The sequence below is a fragment of the Trichechus manatus genome, unplaced genomic scaffold, assembly GCF_000243295.1.
Source record: "Trichechus manatus latirostris isolate Lorelei unplaced genomic scaffold, TriManLat1.0 scaffold00033, whole genome shotgun sequence".
Lineage (NCBI taxonomy): Eukaryota > Metazoa > Chordata > Mammalia > Sirenia > Trichechidae > Trichechus > Trichechus manatus.
This window is the reverse complement of record NW_004443969.1, coordinates 14,068,696-14,083,738: the sequence shown is the minus strand read 5'-3', so window position 1 is coordinate 14,083,738 and position 15,043 is coordinate 14,068,696.

The following is a 15,043-nucleotide window of genomic DNA, read 5'->3' as shown; positions in this document are numbered from 1 at the left end:
GTGTTCACTACTCAGACTTTGCTGCTGTTGTAAAACAAAAGGTAAGAACCGTTCACATATACTGAAAGGTTTCTGGGAAGAATTGGTTGGTCAGACCTATATGAATGTTGGAATCAGTGAACGAGAGAGCGACCAGATCCTTTGTTACATTCATCACAGCAGTTACATGAGTTACACTAAATTATGATCCTTCTTAGAGATGGAGGAGTGATAAATGCAGAACTGACTGCAGCCTATTATATGGCCTGTAGAAGTGAAAGAAATGGAAAATGGCAGGGAATAAATAACATAATCTGATCAGCTACTGGCACACAAAGACTTCGGGGCTCTGCTTGGTGTGACAATCCTGGTCTCCTGGGAGCCACCTTAGAAAGATTGACTGTTGCCACAGATAAGTTCAGCTGTGTGAAGGACAGAAAGCATCAGCTTTTAGAGGCTGTAGTTAGGTTTCTCTGTCCCATAGGGTTGTTATGTCTGAATCAACTCGATGGCCATGGGTTTGCTTTGGGTTTAGTTAAGTTTCATCTATACTGCTGGCCATATGAAGAAAATAGACTTTGTATCAGGGCTGTTTAATACAAACTATTTACCATACCACATGATAAAAGAAAAAGTTCCCTAATTAAATTATAAATTCTTAAAAGATAGCGTTTTGTGACTATTAACATTTTTCTGAAATTATCTGCAAACTTCTGCAAGTCTTCTGTGGGAAATAGACACGTAATAAAAGCTGTTTGCGGAACTCATATGTATGTATTGTGTGAGAATATGCACAATAGTATGCCTTGTCTTACAAGGAGTAATCTGGCTTTTCAAGTTTGAAATAATGATAAATATTAAATAGCACACCAAGTTACACTGTCCAATTTAAATGGCAGCTGGCTTACTCTTGTAAGGTTCTTGAAGCTCTTGTTCTGTTCTCTGTGTATCCTTGTCAAGCATCATTGAGATTCTTTTTTAGAAATCTCTCCTCTCTTTTTCTCATGACACAATTTTCTCATAGTTCTCTTCTGACCTCAGACCATTCTTTTCTTTCCAATTTTAAATCTTGACGTCACCATCTAACTAAAAATATAAACCAGACTCCATTACTGACACCATTCTCTCCTTCCCTCTTCCCCTCACCCAGTCGATGTTTCCGCAATCTGCACTGCTTCTTTCTCAACATCCCACTCCTACTGCCTAGGCTCCACCCCATAACATTTCTCTAAAGCTTTCCTGTGGTCTCCGAGCTGGTCTTCCTGCCTCCAACGCCCACTCACCAATGTAGACCACCAAGCCTTTCTTCTGAGGAGTCTCTGTGTAAACACGAACTTACAATCTTTTGGTTAGCAACTGCGTATGTTAACCATTTACACCACCCAGGGACACCTCATCACACCAATAGGGATTATTTATTTATCAATAGACTGTAAGCATCTTAAGGCAAGGGCTCATTTCTAACCCAGTTAGGCCTCAATAACTCTTGCTTGAATAAGTAAACACATAAGAGTATTCCAAAATCTTTGTTGATTGCTAGTGCATCATTAAATGGTTATTCAGAGATCTGTTCCTTCCTTTCAGATAGTTAAGTCAGCTAAAAGCAAGTTAAATTATTTTTATACACTTTCCTTTAGGAATGAAAGAAAGAGCAGTGCGCCAAATGTCTTGTTTTTATTCTTTCCCATTTTCCTGATTGTCTTCCTCTCGTAATATTTATTGAAAATTTCCTTTATGTGATAGGCGTGGTGTTTCAAGCTGAAAAGAAAACTCTTATATGATAGTGAGAAAGATAATTTCTGCACTAAAATACAATTTTACAATATATTATGTGATCAATATCATAAAAATTAACAATCTAAATGCTGTAGGAATTAAGAGGAAAAGAAGCTCGAATCTACTTGGAGGAAATCAGAATTTTCACAGCAATGGTGACATTCAGGTTGGGCCTTGATGCTTCAATATGGCTTCCTCACTTGGAGATGGATCTGTGAGGCAAGCCAATTGTATGGGGAAAGAAGAGGAAACAGGGTACTGAGTCCTTTAGTAAATCTACAAGAAAAGCTCCATACCAGGTATTTGTAAATTAGAGGAATTCATAGATATGCTATACATAAGGTCGCCATGAGTTGGAGGGGACTCAATGGCAACTAACACCAATGACTTCCAAGTCCAGGAAATATAAGAGGGCACAGGCTGCAGTGACCTTTAGAGTAGCTTGGACTTGTTGTATTCAAGAGTCCCTGAGGTTATGAATTGCTTTAAACGGGGAAAATGACACGATAAATCTATCTTGTAGGGTCACTAATATACTGGTTGCTTATAGAAGAGGTTAGCATCAAGTAAAAAGTACTGCATTAGTCCAGAATTTAAAGTTTAAAGTACTTGCTTCAGGGTGTTTCTTGAGTATGAAAATTAATAAACTTGAATTTATTCAACATAAACATAGAAAAATGATTTAAAACAAAAGCACTTACTTGGATAAGGTTTAAGAAATGAAAGTAAGTAAACGTTTAACATCCTACCTCTCATACAGTAACAAGTCAATATAGGATATTTCTCCAATGTTTACTTAAACTGCAAATACAGCAACTTCTATTGCCATAGTTGTACATTCTTCTCGATAAGCAATTACTAAACAACAGCATGTCTACAGTGAATAAATCCTTATAACAGAATATCGGCTAACACAAAATTTTCTACAAATAAAATAATTTGGAGGGGAAGGCGCTAACTTTAAATAACACTGTTGGATAAATTTCAACTTTTTTTCTTTTAAACAATTTGCCTCACTGATGAGATATTTCTCTTTGTGTTGATAGATAATAATATTAATAAACAAAAATCAATATACCACTTATCAGTAGCTTAGAAATACAGTTTAGTAAATACCAAACTAACAAACCCATTGCTGTCAAGTTGATTCTGATTCATAGTGAACCTATAGAATAGAGTAGAACTGCCCCATAGAGTTTCCAAGAAGCAGCTGGTGGATTCGAACTGACAACCGTTTGGTTAACAGCCGAACGCTTAATCGCTGCACTGCCAGGGCTCCATAGTTTAGTATAACCAAAAACCAAACCCGTTGCCGTCGAGTCGATTCCGACTAGTACAGTCTAATTATGTGAGCTTGGAGAAGTCAACTACCTCAATGTTTGATATTTATCAGCTTCTCCTGGGATCCTGCAAAACAGTAATAATTAAAGGAATCTCCCCACCCTTTCGTATGCCAGAAAATGCCTTATGGCAAAGAATTACCCTTCACCATATGACTAGGTAAGATTCAAAGATGCCTCTTGTTTACCTGTCACAAGGCCAGATACAGATCTTCCAAATTCCCATTCATTGTGTCATAAACGATGTAGCTGAACTTCTTGTATCCACTGATCGATTATGATAAAGTGCTTGTTAATCAAACTTTAGTTAAGTTTCTCTCCTTCCCCACGTCCCTGAACTCTGGCCCACTCTCAACCTGAGCCAACACACAATCCCCTCCTTAAGGGACTCTCTCCTAGAACAAGCTTGCCTCAGGTTAAAACATTCTCTGATATACTGTCTCATCATGCTACCCTTTCATCCTACTTCTAGCTTTGTTTACACTTATCTGCTTTTTCCCTAACACTTGAGATGCTTGCTGATCTTAAGGTCAGAGCTTTCTTCCTGTTGCAGTAATCCCCCTCTTCCCTATTGCAACTGTCCCTCTCCCCCATTGCAATAATCCTTTTGAGTAAAGTCTCTTCTTACTAAATCCAGATTTATTTTTTATTCACCATAGCCAACTTTAGCACCATCATCTTTCTTCTGTCTCAGCATTTTGCTGTTTTCTAATAAACTACATTAAAAAAAATTAGCCACATTTGATAAGCATATATGATGTCTAGAAAAACACAAATTTAATTTTTAAGCCTTTCGTTGGTGTAACCAATCCATTATTCCCAACTGAAAAATAGCTAAAAACTCATGAATAAATTATAAAACTTCATAATTTTTCCTAGAATATTTTTAAATTGTGGGAAGGTTGGTCATAAATCTAACATGGCATACCACAGCATATTTAAATTTCTCTTCCTGCAGTCTCTTAACAAGGCAAACATTAATGTTGCATTTCTCAAGAATAGGTGGTTTAAATTTCACATGAGGACTAAAAGAGTGAATACCTGTAAAGCACCTAAAATAGTTATTAGCACATAGAAAAGACTGTAGAAGGATGTGTTATTATTATCATCACTACTGATATGGGAACAGTTCATATTACTTCACATGCCTTAGAGAAATCAGCCGGTATATTCTGTTTATACATAGGTCAAAATATTCTAGAAATAGGATTCTGAGTCAGATGCCAGATTGTTAAAGCTACTGTTAAAAGACATGGTAAATTATAGTCATATTCAAGTTAAACTAGCCTTAATACAAGCTTTGGGCATCAAAGGCCAGGTTTCCTGAGGTGACACAAAAGTAAATGTAGGACAATTATCTCAGTCACTTCATTGAAAAGGAAAGGAAAATCAATTTAGAAAAAAAATTGCAATATTTACACTAATGGTCATTTTCTCTTTCCTGCTCTCTTTGTTGATGTTTTGTTTTATTTTGTTTCTGTTCAAGGAAAGGAAAATCGTGAGTTTTTGAATTCAGGATTTTCCAAAAAGCTGATCTAATAATATTTTGAATTAAAATATAAATGATTTTTTTCAAGCAGCTAACAGAAACCTGAGGAAATGCTCATGATCACTAGCTATTAGAGAAATACAAATCGAAACTACAATAAGATACCATCTCACCCTGATATTACCTACACGAATCAAAAAAGAAAGAAAATAACAAGTGTTGGAGAGGCTTCAGGGAGATTGGAACTTATATGCACTGCTGGTGGGAATGCAAAATGGTGCAATCATTTTGGAAAACAATATGATGCTTCCTTAAAAAGCTGAAAATATCATATGATGCAGCAATCCCACTCCTAGGAATATATCCTAGAGAAATAAGAGCCATCACACGAATAGACATATGCACACCCATGTTCATTGTACCATTATTCACAACAGCAAAAAGATGGAAACAACCTAAGTGTCCATCAACAGATGAATGGATAAACAAACTATGGTACATACACACAATGGAGTATCATGCAACAATAAAGAACAATGATAAATTTATGAAACATCTCACAACATGGACTAATCTGGAGGACATTATGCTGAGTGAAATACATCAATCAGCATAGGACAAACACTGTATGAGACCACTATTATAAAAACTCATGAAAAGGTTTACACACAGAAAGAAACAATCTTTTATGGTTAAGAGGGAGGGGAGGGGTGGGGAGGGAAAAACACTAACTAGACAATAGATAAGTGGTAATTTTGGTGAAGGATGAGAGAACACAATACTGGGGAAGTCAGCACAGCTTGACCAAGGCAAAATCATAGAAGCATCCAAATTCCTGGCAGGACTGAATTACTGGGCTGAGGGCTGGGGACCATGATCTCGGGGGACATCTAGCTCAATTGGCATAATATAGCTTATAAAGAAAATGTTCTACTTCCTACTTTGGTGAGTAGAACCTAGGGGTCTTAAAAGCTTGTGAGTGGCCATTGAAGATACTCCACTGGTCTCACCCCATCTGGATCAACGGAGAATGAAGAAAACCAAAGACACAAGGGAAAGATTAGTCCAAAGGACTAATGGACCACAGCTACCACAGCCTCCACCAGACTGAGTCCAGCACAATTAGATGGTGCCTGGCTACCACCAGTGACTACTCTGACAGGGACCACAATAGAGAGTCCCAGAAGAGCTGGAGAAAAATGTAGAACAAAATTCTAACTCTCAGAAAAAGACCAGACTTACTGGTCTGACAGATACTGGAGAAATGCCAAAAGTATGGCCCCTAGATATTCTTTTAATTCAATACTGAAGTCACTCTTGAGGTTCACCCTTCAGTCAAAGGTTAAACAGGTCCATAAAACAAACAGTAATACAAGTAGCTCAACTTTGTGTATGAGACTAAATGGGTGTACCAGCCCAGAGGCAAGGACAAGAAGGTGGGAGGGGACAGGAAATCTGTATGAATGGAAATGGGGAACCCAAGGTCAGGAAGGGGAGAGTGCTGACATGGGGGAGTTGGCAACCATTGTCACAAAACAATATGTGTATTAACTATTTAATGGGAAACTAGTTTGCTCTGTAAACCTTCATCTAAAGCACAGTTAAAAAAAAAATACAAATGATTTTTCACTGGAAACATTAAAGCCCCTGTATAAATTAGATAAGGAGTAAAATAAAGTGTTTAGAGGTCTCAGAGTTATGTTGAGTCATAGCGAAAACAATAGCAACAGCTTTATGGTGCTTACTATGATACAGGTTCAGAGAGGTTTAGTCACTTTCCAAGGTCACACAGATAGGAGGGGGAAATCACTAGCAAATTGAGTCAGTCTAATTCCAGAGTCGATGATTTTAGCCAAGACTGACATGTTCTAATCAAATTCAGGTTATGGATTGCTGCAGGGAGAGAAGTGACACTTCAAAAGAGCATTCCAAGCTCCAAAAGAAAAAAACAAGGTCCCCCAAAACTGTAAGAACTAAGAATAATGCAGGTAGATCAATTTTACACCAAGCTGTAACTATAAGATACAATGAAGATTAAATTTATTTGCCTCATTTGGATTAAAGAAACATCATACATTTTACACACACTTGGAAGAAAACCAACTGGCATGAAAAGACTACACAGGCACCAAACACAGGATCTAGGAAAACGAAACTACACTCCACAGTTATAAGACATGAAAAAAGAAAAGGATGCAGCAACATTGTGGGAAGATTCTGGGCTTGGCACTGCTCACCTAGCGGAAGTACTGGGTGGAAACCTGCATAGAATCAAAAAAAGAAACGAAATTGTGTTTCAAGATTGTATATAAATATGAAAAACTCAACCACACATATTTGAGAACTTCTGAACAATGTAGGTCTGTTGCTTCTCCCATTGTTCGTGATAGAGTCTGTCCCTCTGTTCTCTGCACACTGGGCAAGGGCAGCCCTCTGGGGTCACAATAAAGACAAAATAAGCAACTTAAACAGCAACATCTTAAATATCTGTAGTCCTGCACCTTGTTACACAGGGACTTGTGAGAATGAGCCCTGATTTTCCCATGCACAATTCTTGTTATGAATTGAACAAAGCACCCCTCGAACAAATGTGGAAGTCCTAACACCTGTACTTGTAAATATGATCCTGTTTGGAAATAGGAGTTTTCTTTTGTTATGTAATGAGAACATGCCAGAGTAGAGTGGGTCCTAAAGCTAATCATTTCTGAATAGGGGTCTTACAAAAAGAGCAAAATAGAGGAACAGACACATACATAGGGGTCAAAGACACACATGACGGATGCACCTACAGCTCAGAAACGCTAAGGATTGCTGGCAGCTACTAACAGCTGAAAGAGACAAAGAAGGACTTTCCCCTGGAGCCGGCACTCTAAATTCAGACTTACAGCTTCTTGAACTGTGAGAAAATAAATTTCTGTTCTTTAAAGCCACCACTTTTTTGTTTCGTTTGTGTATGTATGTGCGTGTGTGTTTGTTTTTTGGTTTTTTGGCTATCGCATCACTAGCAAACTAAGATAGTTCTCTTCATGCAGTAAGAAGAATTGGGATTGGAGCAAGTGATTCCACTTGGATTATATAAGAATGACTGAGGATGCTGACTAGCCAAGAATGTATAAAAAATGATTTGGAAAAACTGGGAAGGAGAAAAAAAAATTAAGTCACTTAAGTGACACTCTTATTATGGACAAAATTAATTTATTTGTGTGTTTTTGTGAGTGGAACATATACGTAATTCCTTTGCAGTCCATAAGAATGTGTTATGCATATTTTTAATTCAAAAACATTTTTAAATGATCATACAGACAACTTTTTATTGTCCAGTGAATGTGTTCATATCAGTTTTCTTTCCCCTGAAAATTTTAACCTAACATTTTGTTTTCTTAATCTTAAACTAATTGTATCCTAAAATATTGTTTTCTTAATGAATCCTGTCTATGACAAACTGGGAAATGCTTACCTGAAAATAAGCGTGTTGCTTCTGTATGGTACTAAACGTTATTGAGCCCTGAAGAGTATTTGCCTGTCACTCTCCCCTTAGCCTTGAGCATCATTAATAACATTTAATATACCATTTCTGATTGCAGCCTGTCTTTTACTGATAATGTCAAACACAGCAAACATTCATTTTCCACAATGGCTTTGTGAAAGCAAGTAGCATTTTCCACAGTATTATAAACGAGCAAGGTGAGCTGGAATTACTACACAAGGGGACTCAGGGGCAGAACACAGAATGAACCTCCACTGCCAAAAGCTAGCCTGGGTTAGAACTACCATCTCCACGTTCCATTCAGTCATGCTTCATTTCCATTTATTAGCTTGTAATTTGGGGAGGCATCTTCAATTTTTTCTGTGAAAGTTTTTTTTAGCTCACTTTGGGTTTTAGGGGCTGTGCATATCTCAGTGAAGAACATACACAAAATCTATGTGATCTACAACTGCTGCCTATTCTTCTTACCTATCCATTCCCTTTTTTGTGCCAGCATCCATGAATCCACACACAATATTCCTCTGAGAACATTTTCACTATCCAATCATTGAGCGTGATGGGTTTCTCAGTTATCACTATGAGCAGCATGAGATATGTCTGAAGTGGGAACTTGGGACCATATCCTTTTGGACTTACGAGTTGTGCAAGGAATTTTGGACTTAATCCAAAAGCAGAGGAGACACAGTGAAGAATTACAGGCAGAAGATTTGAAATCTGAAACTTAACTTTTAATAAGCTCACTCCAGTTGTGTGGAGAATTGGATCACTTGAGTATGAAGCAACCAGTTCAGAAGCAATTACGGAGGCAGTATGGTAGAGCTGATGTTGGAGGCCATGAAATCTGTGTCATGGGAGAAAGGGTGAAATGGTAGGAGAAATATCTAGAAGACTGGAATGTGATCCTTAAGGTTGTGTGTCAGCTTGGCTGGGCCATGATCCTCAGTGGTTTGGCACTTATGATGTGGTTTGGCACTTACGATGTAGTTTGGCAGTCGTTTAATGATGTGATCACCTCAATGAAGAGATTTGATATAATGTGATCACCTCCATGATAGAATCTGATGTGAGTAGCCAATCACTTGAGTAGCCAACATAGGTGGGCTTTCTGGCAAGGTTTGTGGGCTTTTGCTCACTCTGGATCCTGCAGCCTGCTCCTGTCAGTCTGACCTCCAGTTCCTGGGACTTGAGCTAGCAGCTTACCTGTCATCTTGCCTGCTGATCTTGGGATTCATCGGTCTTCACAGCTAGTGAGCCAGAGCCCTACTGTCTGACTTGCCAATCTTGGGTTCCCCAGCCTCTGCAGCTATGTGAATCAGGAGAAGCCTCCAGCCTGAGCCAAGGACTTGGGACTTTCCAGCTTCTACAACCCCATGAGTCATTTCTGTAATATAAATCTCTCTCTCACTCTCTCTGTTTATACTTCTCTAGAGAACCCAGCCTGAGACATTTGGTACTGGGAGTGGTTCTAGAGAAACAAAATTGTAAGGATGAGTTTTCTAAATTGGTTCTCAAGTCTGGTTAGTCTTAAACATGTTGATGACTCTGCGCCCAGTAGTAAAGAGTGCACTGCTAATTCATGGCATGAGGTGGCAATAGAAATATGCAAGCTATCAATACAGATAGATCAGGTATTGGTGAAAGGTGAGGTTCTGGGTGGTCACATGTTTGATACCTTCCTACAATTTTGTCATAATGAGAAGTATAAAGAGGCTGTTGGTCGGTCCTACTTTCACTAAACAAAGTGATGAAAAAAAGAGATGCGCTCAGGGCTTCAGAATCAGAGCTCAAGCACGGCATCATCATCATCATCCCATTGCCATCAAGTCGATTCCAACTCATAGTGACCATATAGGACAGAGTAGAACTGCTCTGTAGAGTTTCTAAGGAGCACCTGGTGGATTCGAACTGCCAACCTTTTGGTTAGCAAACGTAGCTCTTAACCACTATGCCACCAGTGTTTACAACCTCAAAGTTTCCACTTGTGCCTTGAAAGAAAGCCTTGTTTCTTGTAGTAACAGAGCTGATATTGCTGAAAACCAAACCCAGAGTCCTATCATGAGTGGCTGAATTACAACGCCAACTGTATCTTTAGCGACCCAATCATCCTTTTCAAACCAGGAAGTAGAAGTGTAAGCCGCATGGTTTTTCAAACACAAGTGGAAAAACCACTTTTACCTACTAATCCATTAGATATATATGAAAAGTATATCATCTCAGTAAATTATATAAAGTTTATTTCATTATCCTGCTTTCACTCATCTTTTCTGCACCGTAGTGACAACTATTGACATTATTCTCAGCCTTCAGTATGTTCATGTTGCTGTAAAATTCCCCAAAACTTGCTATAAAATCCTACCAGGTGATACCCCTTATTGCCCCATATTATAGACAAGATTCATACAAATTCCCTCAGTCAAAACTAGTCTTTTCCATGTCTCCTTTGCTCAAAGCTCTTCTCTCTCCTTTCACAATGTGTGACAAAGGACAGATTATCCAATAGGCAAGATAAGTACAGTGCTTATCATCTGTAGTGAAAAATTATACTTTTTTTTTTTTTTGCCACATGAAAGATTCTACTTCTAGGTATGGGTGGCATCTCTCTCTCTCTTAACCCCACAGCACCTTCCTATAGAATCAAAGCCTCTTTTCAAATTAACAATCCCTGACAGGGGTGGATGACCCAATAAACAAGGTAAGCATAGGCTTACTTATGCCTACTTACTAATCTGTAGTGAACTGTAGTGAACTCTTTTACTTGGGTTTCACCAAATAAGCCCGTAGTTACCTTGCTTATTGAATAATCTGCCCCGTCTGCGACAATTAGAAAAGCTAAATCTCAAAATTGGAAAAAAGTCTTAATGCAATTAAAAACTACACTCTTCAGTGGTTCTCTTATGAGTGTTTCTACTGCTGAGAACTGAGCATATCAGAGCAAGGAGATAGTGAAGATGCAGCTGCAAGGATAGGCTTTTGGTTCAAAATCGATAATTGGATACATTGTGTTGTGTATTACTGAGTTTTGTTTTTGTTTAATGGATGTGATGAAAATTGACATGGTTAAACTATTTACTATACCAAAACCTGTTGACCTCGAGTCGATTCCGACTCAGAAACTCTAAAGGACAAAGCAGAACTGCCCCGTAGAGTTCCCCGTGGTGGATTCGAACTGCTGACTTTTGGTTAGCAGCTGAGCTCTTAACCACTATACCACTACTAGTAATTTAAAGAATCAATCCACATCCTGGATAGAGAGAGGGAGTGGAATGAGTATCTTTAAGTCAACATAGTCCTCCAATTAATTGGGAACTAGGTATATCCCCAGAAGAGAAATCACCCACGTTATTGATCAAGAAATGAAATCATGCACACGTTGGATGTGTTTACAGCCCAAATATTAAAAAAGAAGGAATTCCTGTGAGGTGCCTGCAAAACTAACTAGCCCATTGCAGCTAAAGAAGTTATTTCCCTTCCCTGAGGACTAGAAAGTAGAATATTAATAGGCTTGCAAATCCTAGTAGTAACTCGTCTGTGATACTTTAACAGCAGGTTGCTCTTAAACTTCTTATACATGTATTCACTTTTTCTTATTAGTTTTTAGCAATGTACTTATATTTGATGTCCACATTACCTTAGATGTGCCAAAGTATAAAAGTCGTTTTGTTCATTGGTAGAGAGTGTTATAAGCAGGATGGTACCCGTAAGAGGCAAACAATTACCACAATATTATTCCAAGTAGGTAAACACTCAAATGAAGAGAAGATGTAGACATTCAGATGCAAGTGCTGTTGGTGCATCTCTCTGCTTATGAGGATATTCTGTTCCCAGTGCAAACCTTGGAATTTCTGGGGTTTATCTGGGTGGATTACAGAAGCTTATGTGTAACTCCACCTGGAATTGGTGCCTGCCATAAGCATTGGTGAAACTCTCTTCCCTGACTGGCTGGGAAGGGCCCTTTGGCTGAGCTATATTCACCCAGTTAATATTTTTTCTGGGAGTTGTGATCTAGGAACTCAGTTGGGTTTCCTTTCAATTTGCTCAATTCAAAAAAACCATGATGCCTACTGATTTCATTGTCACTTCTGATGTTGTTCTTTTCTGAAAGAGCTGGAGCCTAAGCTCTAAAACAAACAATGAGCAGGGAATGTTTATACTTCTGGTTAATGTGGGAACTGCCTGTGATTGTTTTTCTTGTATAATTTGGTGATAGTTTATTTTATAAAGAGTGAGGTTTAATTTCTGGAGTCCTGGCCAGGAAGAAAAAAAACAAACTCATTTCAGAACCTTCAATATCTGCTCTATTGAACTTCGCTCACTACTTTCAAAGTGCTGTGATCCCTTCTTATTTCCAGGGCTTGGCAAATGCTGTTCCCTCCACTCTCTTCCTGCCGTATTTTCCTATATAAATTCTGCTCATTCTTCATGCTCAGCCTGTGTCTTAGTTATCTAGTGCTGCTATAACAGAAATACCACAAGTGGATGGTTTTAACAAACAGAAGTTTATTTCCTTATAGTAAAGTAGGCTAAAAGTCCAAATTCAGGGTGTCAGCTCCAGGGGAAGGCTTTCTCTCTCTTGGCCTTCTCCCCCAGACTAGGAGTTCCTCGGTGCAGGGACCCTGGTCCAAACGACGCGCTCTGCTCCCGGCACTGCTTTCTTGATGGTATGAGGTCCCCCAACTCTCTGCTTGCTTCCCTTTCCTTTTATCTCTTGAGAGATAAAAGGTGGTGCAGGCCACACCCCAGGGAAACTCCCTTTACATTGGATCAGGGATGTGACCCAGGTAAGGGTGGTGTTACAATCCCACCCTAATCCTCTTTAACATAAAATTACAGTCACAAAACAGAGGCCAACCACACAATTCTGGGAATCATGGCCCAGCCAAATTGATACACACATTTTTGGGGGGACATAATTCAATCCATGACAGCCTGCAACAGAGCAGATACTCAGCAATCATAGGACATACATTCTTGATTGTGACTAAGAAACCCCCCAAAGAAAGCGTTATTTCAATGATCCAATACTTTTCAATTATTAAAATTTTAAGTTGCCTCTTTTCTGCTATTGAATTATGTCTTATTTCATTCTCTCTTCTTTAAATAGACTTTTTTAGATACATGTATTGTTGCACTGATTTGAATATAAAGCTTTAAAAATAAGCTAATCTGGAGAATAAACTAATCTCTTTGATCCTGTATATGGTTTTCAGAAAACAATACATATTACTGAGTATGTAACTTTCTCTCAGTCTTATGATAAGTGTTGCATAGTCTTTTAAATTCAATTTACATTGACTGTATAACTGTCAGACTAATAGCTTCATTGTAACAGAGTCAGCTTGGTGCTTTCATGTAGAAAGGTAATACATGTTAAAAATGATAGATTTTTAAAGTCTTTAATTATTTTGTTGTCATCAAAATTCTGTTCAGCAGATTTAATCATTTGTATTTATATTTAATCTACAGGATAAAAAAATAAAGGAAAAAACAATATTTAAATAGAACTCCTGGTGGCACAAACACTTAAGCACTCGGCTACTAGCTGAAAGGTTGGTGCTCCTTGGCAAATAACCACAATAACAAATGTATATCAGTTTCAGCACTGACAGCTGCTTGAAAAGACTAGCCATTATAATTTAAGTCATTTTGCTCCGTGATCTGTAAGTTGCACCCACATTTCCCAGAGACACCAAAATATGAGATGAATGAAAGAATTAGACAGCAGCAGTTTTGAAACATACCCCATCTCCGTTGCCCACTTCTAGAAGACATATCCAAGTAATTGAGAAAACTCAGTAGAATAAAAATCCAATTTTCTTAATGTAAACAGTAACTATTTAGTGAGGGAGTGGGCTACAATAGCATGCATGTATAAAATGATTTGTAACAAAGAGTGGTAATAGGTCTTAGACTATAGAGAAAATAAGCTTTAAGGAAGAGTCCAGATGGCAAAGCAGAAACATGCTACTAGATATGGGATTTACATAAACAAAGCACATATTCTTTAAAAATTTTTACCCTATTAAGGGACATTTTCCACAATATGACCATCCAAAACCCACATGGATGATATGTATCTTTTAAAATTCTGCCTAGATGCCAACACATTCCGGAAGTAAAAATGTTAATTATTTATTAAAATGTTTTATCTACTTGTTGAAAAACAAACAGATGTTTAAAACTTCTTCCAATCTTTTCTAGAATCAAATGTAAGCTCTGCCATTTGGGAATATATGCTTACGGTCACTTGGTAAGTAAAGGGCCATGTCAAAAAAGCACTTAACCTAGAATCAAAAACTCTGATTTTTCATCTCTGAATAAAGATAGTTAGGTGAATTTGAGCAATTTTCTTAACGCTTTCATGCCTCATTATGCTAGGATCTTAAAGCTGAGAGAGAACTCCAAGTTTATCTTGTCAACTGTCAACCTAATGTCTGACCATCAACAGGGATACACGGGTTTGAAACTTAAATGTCTTCAATGACAAAGCGGGTGACATAAATGTGTAAAAGTATGTAATGGCTTTGTGTAATAAAATAAGTAAATAAATAGAAAACAAGTGATGGGAGCTCTGGCTAATTAAAATTTGCATGTTTTGTGTAATGTCATTCAATATTTAATTCTAAAATACGTTGTTAGACAAATCCCTGTGCTAGTCTATAGCATTGTGATCGATGGTTTCCCAGCCTCTGTACTGTGTACAAAGGAATGAAATCCTTCAATCCTGTTGCCATTCAATAGTTAAAGGAAAAAAAAAAAAAATCAGTGAACAAACGGCACAAAGAAAGAGAGCTACCTACCATTAAAAATGCCCTGGAATATTTGAATAAAACTGAAGTGTCGCAGTAAGTGAACTCTTAGATGCTTCTACACCTAAAAGTCTATGTTTTCTACAGCATGGCTACTCAAAGTGTGTTCCCTGGACCGGCAGAATCGGCATCACTGGGAATTGTTATAACGAAAAAAAAAAAAAAA